This window comes from Ammospiza caudacuta, chromosome 16 (genome assembly GCF_027887145.1).
Source record: "Ammospiza caudacuta isolate bAmmCau1 chromosome 16, bAmmCau1.pri, whole genome shotgun sequence".
Classification (NCBI taxonomy): domain Eukaryota; kingdom Metazoa; phylum Chordata; class Aves; order Passeriformes; family Passerellidae; genus Ammospiza; species Ammospiza caudacuta.
The window spans coordinates 655,422-676,317 of NC_080608.1; the positions used below are offsets into that span (position 1 = coordinate 655,422).

The 20,896-nt window shown below is 49.7% G+C and overlaps 1 protein-coding gene across 1 annotated transcript in view; it reads left to right on the forward strand.

Moving 5' to 3' along the window:
- FGF18 (fibroblast growth factor 18) overlaps positions 1–20,896 on the forward strand; it is a 64,120-nt gene that overhangs the window by 22,786 nt on the left and 20,438 nt on the right. The gene's annotated exons all lie outside the window — the stretch shown is intronic.

Here is a 20,896-nt window from a genome sequence, read left to right on the forward strand (position 1 = left end):
GAATCTCTTGAGTGTGTGGATCTTGCAGGAAAAACAGCACTCACCCTGTGCTGATAGCACATTCAGCTATTCTTGTTGTGATTTGCACACAAGCAACATGCTGGAAACGCCGCTAGAGCCTGGGCTATGAAAAATGCTGTAATTCTGGTTCATTCTGAGATGGTTTCTGCTGAGATGCTTTTACTCTAGTTGGCTGTTGGGAGGAGTTTAGGGCTGTTGAGAGCACTGGTCCTGTCTGTGTTTGGGATGTGCAGTTGAGAGCCTGGTCCTGTCCGTGTTTGGGATGTGCAGCCTGTGCGTTCCCGTGCTGTTGCAGAGGTTTGTGTGAGAGTTTGCTGGCTCAGCCACTCGCATGGGATTGTCTGGTGCAGCACTGGTGAGGTGGAGCCGAGCTTCGAGGAGGGCAGGTCAAAATCTGGGAGCGGTTGTTCCCTCGGGAGGCCTCAGGAGGGATGAGGCACACGCTGGGCACTGAGGGCAGCCGCTGCCACTGCAGGTGCGGGAGCTGTGCCGCGGGAAGCGACAGCCAGAGAGCGCCGGGCAGGGAGGGAGTGACCCCCAAAGCACTTGTGCGGGGTCAACCCCTCTCTCAGAGAAAGCCCCGCCCTCACGTCTCGTCAGCCTTGCCCTTTGTCATTCCCAAATTTTTTTCCCAGATATTACAGGAGTGAAAAGTGCCACTTGGCTGCTAATTATTGTGTCATTTTGTGGCATTCATCCTCCTGAGCTCTGATGTGTAAACGAGGCGCTGGGCGCTGCCGCGGCCGCCCGGTGCGGCTGCTGCCCGCGGTGCCTGTCAGGTGCCGTGATGGAGTTTTCCTCTCGCTGAAAGAAGGCGGCATTTACAGTGGGTGCAGCAGGGAAGTGTTCCCGGGAGCAGCTGACAAGTGCTAATTTATGTGTCAAAGCCCATCTTGTCCCCTTCATACATATGCAATCGTGTCTGAACAACAAACCCCGCGTGCGGGAGCGCGCTCGTGGCCGAGGGCGCTGCTGCCATGACAGAGCCCGAGATTCCCGGCCGGGAGCTCCAGCATCCCTGCCTGTCACCAAACCGTGTTCCCCATCCCTGCCTGCCTCCTAACCCCGCTCCCCATCCCTGCCTGCATCCAAACCCCGCTCCTGCATCCCTGCCTGCCTCCTGACCCTGTTCCCCATCCCTGCCTGCCTCCTAACCCCGCTCCCCATCCCTGCCTGCATCCAAACCCTGTTCCCCATCCCTGCCTGCTCCAAACCCCGCTCCTGCATCCCTGCCTGCTCCAAACCCCGCTCCTGCATCCCTGCCTGCCTCCTGACCCTGTTCTCCATCCCTGCCTGCCTCCAAACCCTGTTCCCCATCCCTGCCTGCCTCCAAACCCCCTCCCCATCCCTGCCTGCATCCAAACCCCCTCCCCATCCCTGCCTGCCCCCCCAGACCCCGTCCAGCTCCCTCCCCAGAGCCTCTCAGCAAACGCGCCGAGGCTGCAGAGCCTCCTCGCCCCCAGAGCTGTGAAAGGTTATGGAAATCTGCTCTTGGTGCTGCTTGGCACGGAGCACTCAGAGCATGACAATCGGGGAGACAGTGAGGTGGGACACGGCGGGCCGGGATGGAACCACGCAAAGCTCCTGTCTGGGATAATGGAGGGGGGAGAGATGTCGGAGTTACTGGAGTGAGAACCATCTGTGTTACAGCCCAACCTGGACACAAAAGCAATGACACAGGGTTCATTATGTGCCAGGAACCCCGCCCCCTGAGGCATTATTATGGAGTAACCTTTGATCAAGACCAGAGAGAGGCTTAAACCGGGTCTGGGGATCTCAACAGTTGTAAACTTTTGATCCACATCTCCGTCCTGCCGGTCAGGTCTGCGTCTGGAGGAGGACACCTCTCCTCCCACGCAGCAGATGGCTGAGGGTCCCCCTGCCCTTTCCCTGCCCGTGACAGAGCCGGGCTGTGCCACCCTCGCAGATGGCACCGGCTCCTGCCCCGGCCCTGCTGAGGAGCGCACGGTGAGGGCTGTGAGGGCTGGTGGACTAAGGACTGCAGCTTGGGGAAGGTTTTGGGAGGAGAAACACGTCTGAGAAATGTCTGAGAAAAGGCAAGAGACGTGGGCAAAGTGCCCGTGAGCTGCTCCAGCCGTGCATCCTCTCAACAGCCGGGTCCAGTCAGGAGAAGGTGACATCGGGCAGGGCCACGCGGGCTCAGGGTTCACCTGGGAAGCTCTGTCAGGGCGAAGGTCCCTGGTGCTCATCACCAGCCCTTTAGCACCAGCCCGTTTTAAGGATAGCGGAATAAATAATGTTTTAACACCTCTTTCCCGTCTTCCCTTATATTCACAACAGTGTCCAAATGTTTCTTTTTTCCTTTTTTTTTTTTTTTTTCCCCACATATCCAGCTTCCAAATGGGAGGGTTGTCCTGCCTTTGAAAGGAGGTTACTTTTATTGCAAGGCTTATTGACTTCTGTAAAACTTCTCACCTCTTGGTTGCAGAGAATGCCCAGAACAGAGGGGAGGTGGCCGATCTCAGGCAGGGAACTTCTGCTTTCCAAGCAGCCACCCCAAGTAGAGTAAAATGAGCAGCCAGCCCTGGTCAGGGAGGAATGCTGCTGCAGGGCGGGGGGACCCAGCCAGAGGAATCCCCTTGAATGTTTTATCCAGGTGTGTAAATGCCATGTGCAAGGCAAAATGCATGCTCTGCAATGCATAATTCTGCTGCCATAATAATTCCAGTGTGTAATTTTTGGTTTATGCATTCTTTGGGGCCAAGATCTGGTCCTGTGTGTCAGATTATTAAATGTCAAATTAAGTCAGTTAATAGAATTAATTGAGTCGATGTAATCCATTTAATCAGATGGATTTGATCCCTTCTCAGATGAATTACAATCCATTAACAGATAAGTCAATTATTGGACTAAATTAAATCTAATAATAATGCCTGCTGCTCACAGCAACACTAATTAATCTAAATACACTTACCTATCTCCCAAGGTTGTTTTTTTTAAAGGCTTAATTGATGTTCCTAAGGTGCTCTGAGATCTTTAGATAATAGATGATCTGTGTGAGCAAAATATTATCTCTTAACAGACTATAAACTAATTAAAGGACTGATGTATATACAAATTGCATTTTTACTTTAATCCCTTGAACCTATTCAGAAAGAATTTGCACTGGCCCAGAAAAACAGTATTTCTATTATAAGCTTATTATTGCTTTACATGTTCCTAAGTGGTCCTTTCATTCAGAAAATGAAAGGATGAAAAACAACCATTAAATTGCTGACAAAAAAAAAAAGGACCTGGAACCTTTATAATCTACCTCCGATAAATGGTACAGATAGGAAAGAGAGGGATCAGTGACCTGAAACCTTAGATCCTTTCATTTATTTTCATTTCACAAAAGGCAGAAGACATTCTATCCTGTTTGTTCACGATCTGTGTATCCGGCGCAGTTGGGCAGGCAGAGCTCTCTTGGTTGGGTGAAGGCATTTTTTGCCTCATTTGTATTTCAGAGGTTTTTGGTTTAATTTGTTCGCAGTGCTGCTGTCCTGCGGGGCACGGAGCAGCGATAGCCATCAGTGCGGAGGTGTGAGAGCCCTGTGCTCCCCTCGGTGGAGGCAACTTTAATGTGCGGAGTGTGGGGGTGTCCCGGGGCTGGGCTCGGCACAGGGGCACATCCCTGATCGGCACCTCCAGGCGCTGTGTGCTCCGTGCATCCATCCAGGTGCTGTGTGCTCCGTGCATCCATCCAGGTGCTGTGTGCTCCGTGCATCCATCCAGGCGCTGTGTGCTCCGTGCATCCATCCAGGTGCTGTGTGCTCAGTGCATCCATCCAGGTGCTGTGTGCTCAGTGCATCCATCCCAGGTGCTGTGTGCTCCGTGCATCCATCCAGGTGCTGTGTGCTCAGTGCATCCATCCCAGGTGCTGTGTGCTCCGTGCATCCATCCAGGCGCTGTGTGCTCCGTGCGTCCATTCCATCACAGCTTCAAAACACTCCCAGGTCCCTCAGGAGGTTACAAACTCTGTGCTTTATAAACCTGCCTACCGATAAGCTCTCTCGTCTACAGCGGGGAGGCTTTTTTGGGGCAGGGCACAGGTGGGACATCAGCCCTGGGCACTGAGGCCGTGCCAGCCCCTGGAGGCTCCCCCGGCTCAGCGGGTTCGGCTCAGAAACCCGAGGGACGGGTTTGGGTCTTTGGGTTTGTCAGGGGGGTCAGGAGGGGACGGGGAAGGGAAGGGGAAGGGCGTTCTGGGCACAGACATCACGCCCTACACAGATGTGCTGCTTTGGGTGGTACAGGGACAGCAAGGCGCTGAGGCAAACGGGTGTCACTGCCCGGGGCCGCCCCAGTCCTGCAGCCTCCACCTCCTGTTCGGGCTGGAGCTGCCCTGAGATGCCAGCGGACCTGCCCACGGAGAGCACATTACTGCTGTCTAGACATCAGCCACACTCCATCCTGCCAGAGATTTCATTTGTGGTAGAAGTGGGCTCTGTTCCATGAGGAGGTGTAATATGTGTGGAAAATATTATAGCAAAATAGCCTCCTTTAATTGACTCTAAATTTTGCAGGATTCCTTCCTAGGTTTGGGTAATCTGGTGCTCTCCAGAATTAATGGCTGACATAGCACTTCTTCGGGCTTGGCAGCCTGACAGCTAATTTAGAACTCCCTAAACTCATTTCACTAATGACTCCCATTTGTTCTATCTGAAAGCCTGGAAACAAATGCAAAATACCAGTGCCATTGTCCCATCTTTAGCAAGTCATTCTTTCCCTCAGTATTTCTGGCACCTTAACAGCAAGCTGCCTTGGGAAATCTGATTAACCCTTTCCCTTCCTGGAATAGTTTGAATCAATTTTGATCCATCTCCTGGAAAGAGCAGGAGTAAAAAAACTAAACTCATTGTGGCTGGAAGGCTCAGAATTTCTGTGCAAGAAAGATAAGAGATGAGTCCGAACATCAATTTGGATTTGTGAAATATCGCTGTATTTCCGCAGTTTTTCCACATGTATTTCCAAGCTGCTTTTCTTGCCAGGAACAGGTGCGTGCAAGGTTTTGTCTGTCAGTGCAGCTCAGCCCCAAATCCCACATGAGCTGGGATCTGCCTTGTAATTTATTGTGCTGACCCATCAGAATGGCTGTTTCCCATTTTACCGACGTATCGCTGCCTCCAGTCTCTTCCCATTACAGTTTTGACATCACAACAAGACAAATAATTTTTTTAAAAGACCTTTTATCTTCTAAACCATTTATTTTCACTTACTTAGCCCGGGGGCAGAGCTGACCTCAGCGCAGGGGATGATCATTCACCATGGCAGCTGTACAGTCAGATGGGTCCTGGGGACAGGCCTGAGCAGCCTTTGCCCTCCAGCTGCTGTGCTGTGGCTCTGGGCTTCTCCCTGCTTGCCCAGCAATCCCTGAGAGCTGTATTATATTTTGTCCCTTAAAACGTCTCCCCTTTTCATCTGCAGTGGGGCAGTGGTGAAACTGTTCCTTTAAAGCAGATAAGCTGAAGCTTGAGGCAGCTCAGGGTTTTGCTGAGCCAGGAGGAGCTTCTGTGTGAGGCAGAAACCTGAGCTGGGGCTTCCAGCTTGCTCTGGGCAGCGAGGGCTCCTGGTTGCCCTCACCTTCCTGGTGGCTCTGAAAAGTTCTATTTGAAACACACTGTTAGCATCTTATACAAACCATCTGTATATTGAAGACATTTTCTGTTTTTATTCTGCCATATTCTGTGCTCGTACCAGGGTGGGGAAAAGCCTTGCTTAGGCAGGATGAGAAGTTTGAGAAAAATCCTAGCCTTTTTGATTAATGGCAAACCTGTTTTGAAAAATTAATTTGTTGCCAATTTCCTTTACTTTTGATTTTGATAGCTGCTCTCCTGAGCTCCTGCTGCAACCAGCATCACACCTGAAGCCCAGTCTCTCTGCACCAGTCCTTGTTTTGTACCTGCATAACAGCAAAGCCTTACATTTATTTTCCCTCTGACACTGCACTGATTTTAGATTTCCCTACTCCTGGACCTTGAGATAGCTTAAAGAACCTTGACTTTCCTTTTAACTGTGTGTCTGTACTTCACAAGTCTCCACAAGCACTGGTCAGGGTTTGGAAAGCATAGGCCTGTCTGTCAGCAAATATTAGAGACTCAGAAATAACGAGGAGAGGTAATTTAGGGATCTGCTGATAATTTGTCATTTTTAATTCTTGTGTGGAGTGGAAAGTGAGCTACAAAGTGAAAAAATTTTATTTGCATGTGAGTCATAAAAGGGTTTTTGTTAACAGTTTGTGTGTGTGTGTATAATTCCGCACTGTGATTTAAGTGTTCCCATTAGAAATGCAGAATAGGAAATAGGATCCCATCTGTGAGCAATTTAAGAGGAAGTGAGACAATGGAGTCGATTGCTGCTTCAGTTTAGATAATCAATACAAATATTATTAGTATAGTGATTTATCTTCTTAGACACTTTATGAAAATGTGAATGCCAGCCCCTGAAGACAGGTCAATATGATGTTATCTGCTCCTGCCTTGCTGTGTTTATGGTGCTTTCCCATGAAGGTCAAGCATCTGCTTTGTTAAATGTTCTTCCCTGGCTCTGATGAAATAACACAGAAACAAACTTAGGGCTTCCCTTTCTCCTCCATGGCTCCGGAAATGCTCTGTGCTTCTCAGTATAGTGATTACTTCTGTCTGAAATCTGTACTGGGGACTGCTGGGGGGACACTGGGAGGTGATCTTCAGGGTCTTTCCAACCCAAATTCATTCTGCGATGAAGTTCTGGAAGAAGTTTGCATAATTTTAAGTATATTTCTAGGCCAGGAGTGATTCTGTGCACAAATGCTGAGAGCTCCATTGGGTTCACTGCAGTTGTTTTGTGTTGGTGCCTATTACCAAACCTTGTTTTGTGCTCTCTGAGGTTTTCCCATGTCTAAGCATTTGGCCAGTCATTGATTAATTCAAGTCAGTTCTTGGGGCACAAGTAAAAGTACCCTACAAATAGTCTGCATTTCCAAAAGGGTTTTTAATTGCTTTTACTTTGAAGAAGAAGGAAGGAAAACATCATCAACAAATGCTCTTGTACATTTTGCTTTGTGTACATTCCCATACATGATGTCAAGGGGCCAAAGAATTTTTTTTCCTTCACAAGAAACATTTGGAAAGAAAGAGAAATGTCAATAACCCTGTTAAAAACTGCCTAACTAAAGACAGGATGGGGAATACAAAACTTGATGCGAAGATTACACTTCTCCTTGAAGTTATCATGGAACCTCACTCGCCTGTTGCTTGAGATTCCTGAAGTCAGACTCCTGGAGACTCATGGTGGTGTTGGCATTGGCCACACACTCACCTGGAGCATCTCCTACTCCAGGAAGGGTGATCTGGGGTGCTGGGACGCTGGGGCTGGACCCTCCAGACACTGGACACAGAAGGAACTTTGTTCCTCATGTATAGTGAAGTAGCATGAATTTCATCATCTCAGTGTCCTCATGTGTCCCTCCCCAGCCCAGAACTCCCTGAGCCCACGGTGTGCCAGCAGGATGAAAGCTTTGCAGAAGGAGAGATGCTGAGGAGACAGTGCTAACGGAAACCACACTGGTAGCCTGGGTGGAAGTAATTATTTCGTGCTTTGAGATGCTGTGAGACTGTTCCTGTTTTCAGGCTGGGGTTTCCTCAAGAAAGGTGTTAAATTTATAAAAAACAAGGCACTTTAGTCACTCGGATTTCACCTCAGCTCTTTGAAAAAACAGATAGTCAGGAATTTCCGCAGCTGCAAGGTGGAGCACAGAAAACATTAACAAGGCCAGTAGCAATGCCTGGCTGTCTGCAGGAACAGGGAAGAGCCCAGGCCCTGCAGAACTGCACCGGTGTTCGGCAGAAAGGTGAAAAATAACAAAGCTGTGAAGAGGAGAAACTGCTGATGCATGATGCTTGGAAAGCTGGAAGAGTCCAGAAAGGGAGCTGAAAATACCCCCCAAAAATGACTATCTGTGGCTTGAATGAAATAGTTTCCGATCAGCATTCAGAAACCGCTGAATGCAGGCCGTTCCAATACTGGCATTTTCCAGACTGCTTGCCAGTCGGATGCAGAGGAGAACACGTGTGGAGCGTCTGCGGTCGCAGTGCTCTCAAGAAGTGGAAGGTGAGCTGGATGTAAAGGCAGTGAGAAGTCCCAGTAAAAAATAAGAAACACCTACTTTTCTTCCAGTGAGGAAATGTGGAGCTATTGGGGTTCAAGGGAGCTGCACTCAGCAAGCATCCCTTTTAATGAGCTGTGTCAGCAATAAATAGTGCCCATTTTGGTCCCTGAAGAGCTTTCAGTACTTTTGAATGCCCATAATAGACAGTTCATGCTTTCATGGTGAACACAGGGGCTGAGACCTTCTCAATATATCCTGAGCTTTGTGTCCCTGAGTTGTGCTGTAGCTGCCTTGGGGATGTGTCTGTCCTTTGCTGATGCTGCCTGGAGTGGTGGAGCTTGGAACGTGACTGGGTAGTGCTCAGATATTTTTGCCCTTGTCTCTGTGAGCTGAAACGTGTGTCTGGAGGCCTTCTCCTCTTCTACCTTTGCAGCTGCCAAAAAAGGTGCCTTTCTTCCCAGAGCAATACGAACAAAACCCCACCATCCACTGTGGCCCTGCCTCTTTCAGCTGTGATGAGCTTTGGGTGTTCTCCAGCAGCGACAGCAGCTGTGCTGGCTGGAGGGGTCTGGCCGCAGGTATTACTGTGGAGAGGAGTCCTTGTTCTCCTGAGCTGCTCAGCTGCTCTGGGCTTCTCTGGTGGGGCAGAGAAGGAGCAGACATTGCTCCTGAGCAGCTCGATGGTGATGTGAGCCTTTGGTGTTTGACCCACATGGTGGGTGACATGCTTGGGATCCTGGCTTCGATTTGGTGTGCTTTGGTTTATATCTGATGTACTCAAGGTTTTGGAAGGACAAGCAGGAGAGGAAATGGCTGTTGGAATGTGAGAGGGGAGCTCTGAGGTACTTTGTGAGAGGGATGTCACCCCCAGCCTCTGGAGGCTGTGAGGACCTTAGAGTAGAGAAGCAGCAGGGAAGGGCTAGGAATAGGATGGCATGTAAGCACCAGATAAATCTAAAAAATATTGTCCAGGTGTCCCCAGTGCTTGGCCAGGGACAGCTGCAGGGGTGAGTGCTGAAGCAGACTGGGGGAAGCTTCAGGCTCCTGATTTCAAATCACATACTTGGTTAGTGAGAGGGCGAACACTGCAGCTCCCAAAAGCTGGTCTTGTCCTCTTGGCATCAGTGATGTAGGCCCAGGTTCCAGTGCCAAAGGAACTCGCCTAAAGGTAACTTCAGCACAAATCCCTAATAAGGTTTCTGCTGGTTGCATGGAGGGATCACAGGGCTGGATCTCTGTTACAGCCAAGGCTTGATTATCCTTTTTCCTACACTCCCGAAACTCCACCGACTTCAACAGAGCCATTCCTGGAGCTCCTGTGTGAGACTGAAAGGAGATTAAGTGCCCAGCAGTGCCTCCCATTCCTCCTGTGTCTTGCACCTTTGTTCAGACCTTGCATTTCAAACCATTTTAGCCGGTGGGAGGCAAATCAAAGCTGTTAGGTTTGAGCCGGTGACAATGGCCTGGTGCTGTGTGGTGTGCCCAGCCCCTTGCCTTTGTGCAACGTTTGTGATTCTTGCCTTTATTTCATTTGCTTCGGCATCTGCATTTGTAACCGTTTTTTTCAAGTGAAGTTTCTGACTGGTGACTCATTAGGAGTAAATAGGCAAAAGGATATTGACTTTACACCTACTAATTTGGGGGTGCTAACAAGCACATGTAAGAGCTTTATAGTCACCGGGTAAATTGTCCCACCTGGGGGGGCTGGAGGAGGGGAGATAAAAAAGCATTACAAAGCAGCAGCGCTTTTGTTTCTAGCTCCTAGCCTTGGCTGTTCCTGCTGCTATTGGAGCTGGGCTGGACGTTTGATGGTCACCATTGCTGGAGCCTGTTCTGAGCTTCCCCGGGATTTCCCAGCACCATTAGACCCGTGTGGGCACGGGACTAAGATCCTAACGATAGGATGCTAAATGTGTCCGCTCGGAAATGAGGCGGCCCTCACATCGCCCGAGGGAACAAACCCTCGTTCCCGTGGTGTGAATGCAGGCCGGCCGTGAGGCAGGTGTCCTGGGCCTGAAGGGCGGCTGCAGACACAGCGTGGCCTGAGCACAGCCCGGCAGTGAGGGATGGGTGTCTGTGCCTGAGCACAGCCCAGCAGTGAGGGATGGGTGTCTGTGCCTGAGCACAGCCCAGCAGTGAGGGATGGGTGTCTGTGCCTGAGCACAGCCCAGCAGTGAGGGATGGGTGTCTGTGCCTGAGCACGGCCCAGCAGTGAGGGATGGGTGCCTGTGGCCTGAGCACGGCCCAGCAGTGAGGGATGGGTGTCTGTGCCTGAGCACGGCCCAGCAGTGAGGGATGGGTGTCTGTGCCTGAGCACGGCCCAGCAGTGAGGGATGGGTGTCTGTGCCTGAGCACGGCCCAGCAGTGAGGGATGGGTGTCTGTGCCTGAGCACGGCCCAGCAGTGAGGGATGGGTGTCTGTGCCTGAGCACGGCCCAGCAGTGAGGGATGGGTGTCTGTGCCTGAGCACGGCCCAGCAGTGAGGGATGGGTGTCTGTGCCTGAGCACGGCCCAGCAGTGTGGGATGGGTGTCTGTGTCTGAGCATGGCCCAGCAGTGAGGGATGGGTGCCTGTGGCCTGAGCACGGCCTGTGGAGGCTCTGCCAGCACAGCCCAGCCGTGTGGGATGGGTGTCTCCTGACAAACGTGACTCCCTGTGCCTGTGAGGGCACCAGGGTCTCATGGTCATGGCCAGGGGCAGCTCACTCTGCTGGGTTAGTGCTCTGCCCTGCTGGTGGTGCTGGGACCCCTGCCAGCTGCAGATGTGTCTGTCCCTCTCCAGCCATGCCTGTGACATACTAATGCCACCCTTAGGTGTGCTTAGGTCAGGATGTCACTTGCTCAGAGTGACCTGTTGCGGGGTAGCTGGAGCACAGCTGAGAAGTGAAGGTCCCCAGCCCTGGTGGTCCTGCTCGAAGCAGAGGGTTGAGCTGGGTCACCTCTTGAGAGCCTTCTCAGCCTGAATGAGTGTCTTGCAACACTGATTGTCAGAATAGAACTGGCAGGTAAAGCCATTGGTGATCCCTTTCTCTGATTTTCCTTTGGATGCATTCAGAGGGACCCTTAGGAAGTGACTTTTGTTGTTTGTCCCTATTTGTGATTTTTGTGTTGAGATTTTTAAGAATTACATTAAAAATTGGAGATAGGCAAAGTTTTTCATCCTCCCGCTTTGGTCCTTCTGCCCTTTTGCTCAGCTTGGGGTGACCCCCTTGTGTGGAATGGACGATGCCATCTGCACAAGGGTGCATAAGCTGTAGTTTATCTCAGAAGATGTGTGCTGGGGAGGGGAGAGGCGTGCTGTGTACCAGGGTGAGACCCAGCTCTCATCTCTGCTCCTCTCTGGACACAAGCCTGGTGTGCTGTGTGCTCAGAACAGAAGGAAGCCATCCCCACTGGCTGTATCTGATGTCAGGCTCCCACTCTGTGGCTGTGACTTCAGCCTCACCCCTTCTCCTCCTCTGTGCCTGACCTGGCTGCATCCAATATCTGTCTCTCAGCAGGAGGAATCTGAGGAAATGCAGCAAACTTCAGCTCCTGGGGCTAAACTGTTGTGCTCTCTAACAGCAAACTGTGTTGAACTAATTGACAACCAGCTTTAAACGTACCCCAATCAAGCAAATGCATTGATTTATTTTTTCCTCTCTTGCCAAGCACTAAGCAGCTTCCAGCTTGGTTTCCTCCCCAAGAAGTGGATAACTCATCTATTGTGTAGTAAAACTGATGGGCAGTGTTGACTTCTATACAATCCTTTCAGTATGCTTAGGGAGGAAGGAGTTCTTATGCTTCTATGAATGTTTGACCACTTAAAAAAAAGCAAAACAAAAAAAAGCCCAACCCAAAACCACACACAACAACAAAAGATGATCCATTTTCTCTGGATGTCTTTGAAAGAAGCTTAGTTTAGAGACAGACTGGAGAGAAAGGCTATTGATTTTGTTTGACCTCCAAAGAGACTGCGGTCAGTATATTTTCCCTGTTGGAGGTGGTTCAGGGCTCTGAATTTCCGTGTCAGCATTTGTATCCTGAAGCACGCTGAAGCTTTTGCTGCTTCTTCAATAAATAGCAAGCTGTAGGGAAAGGTAATGCTGGAGTAAATTTATTTCCCTTTGGATCTGCCCTTCCTTTCTTTTTCTTTCCTATGTAGCTTGGTCATGTTGCTGATGAAGCATTTACAACCTTTTTCATTGAATGCTGTGCAGGTTCGTGGGTTAAGCTGAGACTACAAGCATAGTTTTGTAATCCCTCTCTTGCTTTTTCCAGGGCTGAGACAGGTCCTTTCCCAAAACCTCTTCCCTGCACCAACAAGGAGCAAAATACCTTCCTGTGTAGAGTAATAAGTGTTCTAAAAATTACCATCCTCTCCTCTACCCTCATTATTCTCAACCTTTGCTGAGGAAAGCCTTCCTGATTTTTGCTTAGTCTCCTGAAGAGAAACAGATTATTCTTTCTGGGGACTTGGTTGTACTGAAAATGCTCTGCTTGGTACAGGTCTGTGTAGTTTTGTAGATGTTCTTGTAAAATGGCTTATGACAACTGATGTGCCCTTTCTCTGGTAGCCACCTACCAAAGGATGGCAATACCTGTGGGATAAGTGTTGTCAGGCATAAAGGAGCTTCTTGGAGCTCCCTGTGAGATGAGCAGTGCCAGTAGGCATCTCTCCATGCCGAGGTGTCAGCTGTGTTATCTGTGTTATCGCCTCGTCGTTTAACAAAACGCCTCACGTGCTGAGGGTTTGGGGTGTGTGCTTCAGCCTGCGTGGCCACAAGTACAACACAGGCGGTTTGCTGCTGTCAGCACATCAAAGGGCAGCCTGATAAAGCTGCCACAGCGTAATCAAGTCATGGTAGAGAGTTGCTGATGTTGGGTACCAGCTGCTGAGCTCCCCTGTCGCCTTTGCCAGTAGGAGCTTCATTTCTAACCCACACAGACAGAGCTTCTTCTTGGAATCCCCTCTTCAGAGGAAGGGTTGGTCTTCCTGCCACTGCCAGCCTCACCTCTGCTTCTGGCTGTGCTCTGGGTCAGGGTGGAGGCTGCTGCTGCTGTGGGTGTGTGAGCCCTGCCGTGTGTGTGGGCTGCTGACAACTGCATGGCACCAGTTTCTAACTTAAGCACTCCATTTCACTGAGAGCAATGGCCCAGTGCATCCCTAAAAAACAATGAATGGCTGAGGATTTATTTCTGCACTCTGGGCCAGGCTGAGGCTGCAGCCTGTGTTGCATGTGTAACGCTGCTGAGACCCCAGAGCAGGACTTTGAGAGTTCCCCAGAACCTTTCACTGCTGTCTTCAGCCAAAAGCCCCACTCTCCACATCTGAATATTCAATTACATTAGCCCCTTGCAAATGGCTCAGCAGTCATCTCCGGGAGTGGTGAGAAGAGAGAGCTGGAACTGTTAAGCCTCTGCACAAACACGAAGGCCAGGAGCTGATGGGAAGAGCTTGTGGAGGGGGTGGATTTGCAAATGGTGTCCTCCTGTTTGCACTGGACCACTGGGTAGGACAGGGCAATGCAGAGCGGCTGCCATGGGACAGTTTAGTAATATTTATTACTAAATTAATACAATACCTATTATAATTATTGTACAAATTTATAATTATTACTTATAATAATATTTACAAATAAACACAAACATTTTAATTAAATTAATACAACATTCGTCAGTGCACTGCTTGCTTTGGGAGTAAGTAGTCCTGAGCTTGTGGTCTGAGCACAGACTGGGCTGTTAGGTATTGCCCACCTCAAGGTCATCATGAAGCTTTGTTAATTAATAAGCAAGAAGTTTTGCTCGGAGTCCTGAGCAGCAGGTGACAGGCCAGCTGAGCATGTTGCTGGAAGGACAGGTAATCACAGGGAAAGCAGCAATGCTCTGTGTTACCCTGTTGCAGTGGTTTTCAGCATGTGGTCAGCAGGACATGGTGATGATAGATCAGAAATATGACAAATTCTTGTTAATGATCAACACAGAAAACTAAGAACATGTAGAAAAGCAAAGATGTCCTTGTGTCCTAAGTGCCTGTAATCTGCTTCTCAGAGCTGGGTACCAGAATATCCCTTTGATTCTCAAAGGTAATTGCACCTCTTAATTAGCTGGAGAAAAAAATTCCCGCAGCCTGAGCTCTTGCTATATAAATTATAATTAACCCCTTGGCACTGGAAGTTGAGATTTCCTGCCCCCGAGCACAAATGCGAAATGCATTAGCAGCACTTGACATCAGGCCCTGAGCAGCCAGGGGTCAGGCTGCTACCCCAAAATCCAGCTGCACATCCCAGTGCAGCGGGGAAATGGCAAGGAAGCCACAGGAACCCAAGGGGAAGCTCTAAATACACCGTTTGAGGGGGTTTGACCTGCTTTCTTTTCAGGGCTGCAAATGTCCCAACAGGAAGGACAGCACAGAAAAAAACAAATCCAACCCCGGGGAAGACCCGGGAGCGAGAGAGGAGTGGATTTGTGAGGCGACATGGCCGGGTGCCCCGCCGTGAGAACGGCGCTGGCGCTGCCGCCCCACACACCTCCAGCCCAGGCATTGTCTGGTGCCAGACACACTTGGCTGTGCCTGTTGTGTGCAGGGCTGGGCCACCCACTGCTGTCATTCACCAGCATCCTGCTTTTTTGTCTCCTTTTCATCGCGCCTGCTGGGGGATGAGCGTTAACTCCTCACACCAGAGGTGACCTGTGCTGAAGTGCCAGGTTGGGCAGCTGGCGGCAGGGAGGTGACAGCACGCCTGGGGGAGGGGGGCTGCCCCCGCCTGTCTGCACCTGTGACACTTCCCTGCCTGCTCCCTTCATCCACACCGTGACCTCGGAGGAGGGCCAGGCCTGCTGAGCACCTGGAAAACCACTCCACAGAGTCACAGAACAGTGAAGGAAGGGAAGAAAGGTTTGGAAGGGATCGTAAAGGTCAGGTAGTTCCCCACCAGGAGCTTGCACTGAAGCTCCTTAGTCCGTGTTAGCTGGTTCCTTTGCTCCTTTGGGGTCCTGGATGGAGAAGTGGCTCCCTTCTGGCACAGGTCAGGCTGCAGCTTTGTGCTGGGCTATAAAGCCCTTGGAGAAGGTGGTGCTGGCCAGGGGCTGTCTCTTGTCCCACCACTGTGGTGTGTCCTTGGCTTCCTCTGTTCTGGTGGTGCTGGCTATGAGTGTCCCAGCAGGGGTTGCTGAATTCAGGTGGTGGCAAACATGGGGAGACTTGGTCACCTTGGTGGCATTTGAAGGTGGCTTTGTCCTCCCATGCCAAAGGTGGGGGCAGCCTGGTGCTCGGGCTTGGCACACAGATGTGGCCAAGGGCTGCCTAAAATATTCAGGTCTGTGTAGGCATAGGAGTGGGCAATTCTCTGTGCACTCCAAAGACTGGATGGGGTGACAGAAGGGGAGTCAGAAGGTGTCCTGGTGGGGAGGAGGGATGTGCTCTCTGGTGGAGGGTAGTGAGTGTTGGGAGGAGGTTTCGGTTTGTCCTCTGTCTATATGTCTGCAGGTCCTTGGAGTGAATTCTGTGCCCATTGCAGAGCTGATCACAGAGCCCTCCAAGCTAAGTGAGCTTTGTCAATCCCAGTTTGGATGGATGTGGGCTGCACACCTACAGCAGAAATGTCCCCTGCCAATGTGGCACCCACACCTCCAGGGATCTTTTGCCATACAGGTCCTTGTGGCCACCCCTTCAGGGTGGGGAGAGGAGGGCAGGATGGTCTGTCCCAGGGAGAATAAGAAAGAGTTGAGAGAATTTTGGATGGAAACAGGGGGCTGAGTCTGAGCTTTAAAGGTAGCCTGGGTCTCTAGATAAACTGAAATAAATAGCAAATAATATAATATAATATAATATAATATAATATAATATAATATAAATATGATATTTTCTGCTGTCAATGCTGCTTCTCTAAACTTAGAATGCCCCCCCAAAAAAGCTATTGGAGATATTACCTCTTTGCTGCTCTTTATAATGCCACAGATGAGGACTGGCTTAGTTCTGTACTTGACTTATTTTTTATATTAAGATTTAACATGGGATCTGCTTTTCTTAATCCAAACACTTATGGTTTGAATGCAGAATTATATTTGAGATTTTTAAAGTACCTTTATTAAAACATAAAACTAATTTTACAGTTCTGACAGGTCTTATTTAAATACCCAGTGCCAGATGCCTTTTGTCCCAAATGACTTCAGGAAAGAAAAAAAAAAGACTTTTAAAACTTCTCATGCAATTAAAATGCAGTAAAAGGGAAGTATATAGTCTTACATATGCTGAGGACTAGGGGTAACAGTTTAAGAGAAGTCCCGTGATAAATGTTTCCAAAAATAAATATGTGAAACCAAAGGTGTTAAAGGGAGAGTTAATGTGATACCTGATTTTTGGTGGTCGGTGCGCTATTTCTGTTGCTCATGCCCTGAGAGCAGTTGTAAGAATTGTGCCGTGTCTGTAGGGAGAAACCTCTCCAAAGGGGGTGGTGCAGAGGACTTTTCTCCATGCTCCTTCCCCTGAGGCAGTCTTCAGGGTGCAGCTGGTTCCAGGTGTCCCCAGGTGCTGTAAGAAGATCAGTCCTTGCCCACGTGTTTTAACCCTTACTCCAAAATAGTCACACTTGTATATCCTCTGACCCAAGAGTGACGATTTTCTGTACTTCATTTAATAAGTTATCTTTTATCTGGCAAAAGGGAGCTTCAGCAACACAAGCTTTATAAAGGCAGGTATCTTTGAAACTGTGTTTGTGACTATGTCTAAGAGCAAATCTTGCTTAAAATCTTAAAACAGAAAGGAATTTTCCGTGTGTGCCAGAACATTTTCTTCTGGTAGGTTGCGCTGCTGCCTTTGCTCCTTTGGGTTTTCAGAGCCACAAGAATCCCACTTAAAACACCAGGGCATCCTGCAACCTTATTTTCAGCATATTTTTCACTTGCTGAAAGAAGTGAATGTTACAATGAGTCCCTTTGAGAGAATGCATAGACACACTTTTACTCTGATTCATAAAATTAATTTTCTTAATTTCAGCTTTTATTGGTGCAGAATAAGAACCCTGCTTGGTAGAACTTAACATTTTTGTGTATTCAGCACATCTGATAATTCAAGCTGTACTGCAGATGCTTGACACATTTGTCCTGATCAGCCCCTTTTGGAGCACTCACAAACTCAGCAGTGGAGCCTGGACAGGCTGGCTGCTGCAGTGGGTGAAACCAGCTGGGTGTTGGGATGTGGGAGAGATTTATGTGTTTGGGACTCCTTGGAAAGAGGAGGTGGCGGTGCTGACATCACTCCTACTTCATCCCTGGGGATGAGCAGCCCACCAGCAGCTGCCTGAGGGAGGTGGGCAGTGCTGCAGGGTCCCTGTGCTCTGCCCTGAGCTCCTGGGCACACACGGAGCAGCTCTGCAGAGACACGAGAGCACGTGGGTTCCTGGGCTGGTCATTCTCTCCTTATTGTTATTTTTGCGTACACTAGTGTTTTTATTGGGTCCAGCTGAGACTGGGAACAAGAGAGTCAAAATACCTTCCTTGGGGTTTGTTCTTGCAGTAATTCTAACCCTCTGTGGGGACGGGAAAGGTTCACACTCTTTCCAGACCTGAGAGACTCCAGCGCTTTGGATGCGTTTCAGCGAGGAGCTCAGGGCCAGGTTCTGAGGTCGTTGTCTGTTGGGCTTGACTGTGTCAGTAGGAGTTTATTCAAATGAGAATGATCAAAGACATCAGGGTTTGGCCCTTTATTTTTCATTTTAGGTGCTTTTTCAAGCATAACAGATCTTCTGAACTTTTTTGAGGCTCATCCTTCAGTAATTCCAGACTCAGAGCCTGGCAGCTTGTCAGGCAGTTTTCCTGCCTCTGTAGAAATACTGTCCACTTGAGCTGTGCTTGGAGGCAGCGGGAAACCCTGGTGAGATAGAGGAATTTCTGTGCTAACATTCTGAACGTTTCTCTTTCCAGGCTTATTTCTTAGTCATGGCAAGTTTGCAGGTGGCAAAGTTTGGGGCAGAATTTGTTCACAGCTGTCCCCGCCCAGGCGTTTTTAAAGCACACAACCTACACGCCTCCCTTTTACTGAATCTTGTTTAGAGAAACTTATTCACCATCGTTGAAGCAACTGCCAAAATATTTTTAGTGTCTCTTATGGTAAATTATGTATAAAACATCTGCAAGAGGTCAAGTCTGATTCCCACTGCTTAGTCCTGTTTTCTTAGATATACAAAAGGGTGCAGATGGCTCCCTGTTAGAATGACAGTATTTTGCATTCATTTCTCACATGGCAGGGATGACCAGCCTCTGGGTAGTACCAGCCTGGGCCAGTAATATGGTACTTACAGCTCCGATGGGGGGGTGTTTCTGTGTGTGTTTATTTGTTTTTCATAGAATTACAGATTCAGGGATTTACTAAAGTTTTATTTAAGTTGGACAAAAATCTCTTAGACCTACCTTGGCATTTATTCTGGTCTGATTCTGGTCTTATATCTGTTGAACTCTCAAACAATTTTCATATGTGTAGGCTAATAAAAGACCTCAAATTAGCACATTTTCATTTAAGCTTCTCGCAAGATGTTGTGACTAGAGTGAGTTTGTAGGGACTATGTTTGGAAGCTTTGTCATCCTATAGGAGCCTGGCAGTCTGGGGAAGAGGACTTGTATGTTTTAGAACCTCCTTTTTACCTTGATAGTGCCATTCTGGCATAAACAACACATCTCTACAGGGTGGGGAGGCAGAATCTGCCTGAGATGGTCCCTGAGATGCTTGGGGAACACCAGCTCAGCATCGTCTCCTGGCTGTGTTTTGTTAGCTACTGCTGAAGTGGTGGGGAAATTTTTTGGGTGGGCATCCCTACAGGTAAGAGCTCTGTAATGGTCCAGGCCGGGTTGGACAGGGCTCAGAGCAACCTGGTCCAGTGGAAGGTGCCCCTGCCCAGGGGGGTGGGACTGGCTGAGCTTGAAAATCTCTTCCAACTCAACCACTATGTGATTTCATATTTCTAGGAATGGTGTGTCAGTGATATTAAATAGTGGAGAATGACACCAAAGAGTCTTGAGAGCGCTACTTTCTGTGCTGACCATCCCAGGCCGTGCAGGCTGGGCTGACTGCAGCACAGCGTGTCCTGTCTGCACAGCTGGGCACTCGGGCTGGTGTGCTTGGCACCAGCACGGAGATTCCTGCCTGTCTTGGCCCCGAGTGCCGCGGCCGAGCCCAGGGAGCGCCGAGGAACAGCTCAGAGCGCTGGATGTGGGACAGGAGCCGCCCGGGCGTGAGGCCGGGCCGTGGCAGCGGCAGCGCCCAGAGCAGGGCCCGGAGGCCGAGGCTGCCGCGGCTGCTGCGGATGGGAGGCCCGAGGGAGCTGCCAGGAGGGGAAGGGGGCTTCGTGCCGGGATCCTGCAGCTTCCCCTCGGGGTGGGCAGTGGGCAGCACCCAGCCCCGGGGGAAGCTGTCCCCAAAGCCCGTCCCAGGCTGTGCTCCCTCCCTGCCGCCGCTGGCAGAGGAGGGACCCTGCGGCCTGTAGGGTCTTTATCAGCACTCGAAGCACTTCCGATGTGTGTGAAGTCCTTTGTGTGGAAGTATTTACAAGATCAGGTTGCTGTAGTGGAAATGTCTTTGAGGTCTTTGCTGCATTATAGATTTTCTTCAGATGTCTCCCATGCAAATATTTAACCTGTCTGGTCCCTGAGAGCTACTGAGGCAGTTGTGCGGGTGGCAGGTTGTGTCTGCAGCCTGTCCTTTGTGCACACAGAGCCCTCGCTCCCGCTTCCCTTCCCGCCTGGGATGGGGCAGGAAAACCTGCCGGGACCTGGCATTCGGCGGATGTGTTGGTGCTCTGAGGACCTTACACCCCAAAAAGTCTTTATCCCCAGGTGCAACAGTTAGGGTGCTGACCGAGTGAAAGCTACAGCGTTTGAAAGAAATCCTCATTTAGTGTAACAGCATCTTTCAAACCCTGGGCAGGACTGGAGCTGCTCCCTGGGCAGCCTCTGTGCTGACACCGAGCACCTTCCTGGCTCCTGAAACACGGTGGCTTAAAACAGACAATATCTGGAGCCTGGGTCTCAGAGCTGCTCTTAGTCTTCCTCCCACGAACATACCTTTTAATAATTTGATGTGCATATGCTGTGCTCAGGAGAGACAGGATGAGCTCAGGGCAGTGGTATGTGGGTAGAGCACCAGCCTCACTGATTGGGGTGGTTACTCCTAATTTGCACCTGAATATTTGAGAAGGGAGCTGGGTTCTGTGGATTATAACTACTAAATACCATTCAGTTTGCAGGACTATGCAAGCGTGCAGACAAAACTTAGGGATGCAGCCTTGATTCCCTCACTGGGCCACAGCCTGCAGGCTTCATTAGACCTGCCAGACTTTACCTAATTTTGGTGTTATTCCCTCATCATTACATCATGACTGTGGAGACAGGGTCATTCTCTCCTATGTTGTGGTCGTGGAAGGGATTCATGTGGTTTTGGTAGGGGTAGGCAGTGTTTGAACAGATTTCAACTATTTAAAGCACTGTTGCCCATGCTGGGAGTCTCAGGAGAAGATTCAGTCTCAGCACAGTGGATTTTGCTCTCCCATCAGATGTGATCTGTGCACTGTGAAAAATGGGAATGTCCTGGTTCACAGCTCCAGGGTAACAAACTGGGAAAGCTGCCCTCCATCCCAGGTGCTGTGCTCCCAGCCTCACTGTGTCATTGCATCCTCTTCATTAGCTGGAAGTGGTTTCAAGTCTGAGAATGGTTCCCGTGACTTTTCAGAAAAAGAAGTGCAACCAAAGCAACAAAATCTTTGTCCCCTCTGAGATCCTTTTCCCCAGTGTCTTGCCAGCTGCAGGGTGCCTGTGGA